The sequence below is a fragment of the Carlito syrichta genome, unplaced genomic scaffold (genome assembly GCF_000164805.1).
Source record: "Carlito syrichta isolate Samal-C Ts95f unplaced genomic scaffold, Tarsius_syrichta-2.0.1 Scaffold117909, whole genome shotgun sequence".
NCBI lineage: Eukaryota > Metazoa > Chordata > Mammalia > Primates > Tarsiidae > Carlito > Carlito syrichta.
The window spans coordinates 62,300-64,762 of NW_007062005.1; the positions used below are offsets into that span (position 1 = coordinate 62,300).

At 54.2% G+C, this 2,463-nt stretch overlaps 1 protein-coding gene across 3 annotated transcripts in view; it reads left to right on the forward strand.

The window, feature by feature from the left end:
• The first annotated feature begins 271 nt into the window (after positions 1-271).
• Positions 272-2,463, forward strand: part of STMN4 (stathmin 4) — a 24,661-nt gene continuing 22,469 nt past the window's right edge. For all 3 annotated transcript variants that reach the window (XM_021707279.1, XM_008074807.1, XM_008074806.1), the window contains exon 1: positions 272-358. The gene's annotated coding sequence lies outside the window, so the exon portion shown is untranslated. The remainder of the gene's footprint in view (positions 359-2,463) is intronic.

Consider the following 2,463-nt stretch of genomic DNA (forward strand, 5'->3'; position numbering starts at 1 on the left):
ACCGGCCCGACCTCCCCTCCTCCAGCTCGCAATCCCTCCTCTCCCCGCACCACTCCCTCTTTCTTTCGTCCTCAGCACCCTCACCCTCTGGTCCCCCATCCCCGCAGGCAGCCGAGAAAGCCGCTCTTTGTCTGACATCATCTTCCACTCCCCGGCCTGCTAAGAGTTACTCACGCAGGCAATCCCTGCTCCGCTGGAGGAGACCGTCCAATGGCCAAGCAACCCGCCGCCGGCCAATCGCGGAGCTTGGAGGTGATGTCATGGTGAGAGCAGCGGTGGTGCTGATGTTGAGAGAAGCCCAGGGTACCACTAATCGAGGGAGTGAGGAGAGAGCAGCTCGCTTCGAACTGGACCACAGGTGAGTAGACATGAAATGCAAATAACCTGAGGCTTTTTAGACAAAAGGTTAGCGACAACAACAACAAAAACAAGACAGCAGCCGCGGGGGGGAGAAGCCAGGGACCTGCAGCTTTCGTGTTGCCTTTGGGTTCACTCAATCAATCAAACTTTGTCAAACCCTCGGGGGAAACAGGGTGAGGTCAAAAGAATGGTGCTTGGCAGAGGAGCGAGGGTGGGCTCTGGAGGGACGGGATGGGTGGGAGCCGTCCCATGCCCATGGTGAGTTATTTCTGCATAAAAATGTTTTCCTGCCGGGGGAGAAAGGGTTTGTACAGAGTCCGGCTTCCTCTGGAGCTGGCCCTGACCTGAAGACCGCTTTCAGGTGAGCACCTGTCCTGTGTTTCACCCTTTCTTTCCGAGACACAGCTTTTCTGGTCTCCTGTGCCGGTTTTTTTCATCCGTCTCTCCCCCCTCCTGTGTCTCTGCATGGGTTACTTTTATCCTCTTGGTTCTCAGGAAGCAATGAGATCATCACCTCTTCCTGGCCCCGCCCCACCCTGAGGTCAGCCTGCTCTTACCTGGCCAGGATGAGCTGGCTCGAAAGCTGAAAACCCCGCAGGAACACGGAACTGCCACACCCTGGTCCTTGACCAGGGTCCAAGCCAGGCCCCCTCCCTGCTTAACTCACCGCCCTAGGCATTGTCCTTTTCTCCTCCCGGGACCCAGGGTTTGGATGTCCAGCGGCCAGCTCTGTTCCCACGTGGTGGTGCTGTCTTTGTTTTATTTCTCCCAGGAAGATTCCCTTCAGGTGTGGAGTCGCATTGTCCTGACAGGTCTCCAGGATGGGATGGTGTGTGTGAGGGGGGAGGGGTGGGCAGGTCAGAAGTGTTCAGGCAGACCGTGTCTGAATCCCCCAGGCAGGGATATCCTGTGTCTCAAGATGGAGAGAATACGAGGTGGGGATGGCCAGAGGTGGCCGGCTGGAGTCCTGATGGGTGACGGAGGCTGGAAGGGGATGTGGGAGAATCTGTCTCAACTAGAGTCTGAGGCCCCTCTAGGGGGAGGAACCCTCTCCCACAGGCGGGTGCTGGGGGAATGAGATCATCTGTCAGATGAGGAAATTATCACAGTGCTGGAACGGTGAGAAAGCAGATGGGGAAAGGTCTGATGGGCAGCTCTGCGGAGGGGCTGGAGCCTCCCAGCAACGCCGTACTAGCCTCTGGCTCACCCCGAGCCCCTGCCTCCAGCTGGGAGCCGTGCTTCCACCCCTCTTGGAGGCAGATGGGCACCTGTCGGCTGGTCCCGGGCCTCTGGGGATCCCCAGCTCCACCCAAGCCACTCCTGGAGCAACTGTGGAATGAACAGCATGTGCACCTGCTGGGTCCACCTTAGAGCATGCAGCCTTGTAGGGAATGAGTTTGCTGTCACTGAAGGCATTCAAGCCGAAGCCGGGTGGCCACCCAGCAGGGAGGTTTGGGAGGAGATTTTGCATCACATTAGAGATTGGTCTAGGTCAGTGCTTTTCAGACTACATACTGAAACCCATAAGTAGATTGTGAAATCTATTTGTGACTTGTTAATGGTGTTTTGTTTTAATTAAATGAGATAAGATGAAGTGGAAAAAAATCAGAACACATCCCACAGAATGGGAGAAATAATGTTCCTGTACCTTGTGTTAGTTATGTATTTTCTATGTGTACATGTTTATATGTATGTATGTATCAGTGACCATGTATGTATGTATGTGTCCATGTCATGACCTGCACATGCTGGATCATGAGATACAATGTAGTTCTTATTGTGCCCCAGTCAAAAGCCTTTAAGAAACACTGGGATAAGTGACCTCTAATGACCTCTTCTAATCCTAACTTAAGACCCTATGGAAACCGCTCCTTAGACTGTCTTTTTTTTGTTGTTTGTTTGTTTTTTTGAGTTGGAGTCTCACTCCGTCGCCCAGATTGGAGTGCAGTGACCGCTCCCGGCCACCGCAGCCTCAACCTGCTGGGCTCCGGCGATCCTTCCGCCTCAGCCTTCCGAGTAGTTGGAACCACAGGCGCGCGCTAACACGCCTAGCTGATTTTTTGATTTATTGTAGAGATGAGGTCTCACCAAGTTGCCCAGGCG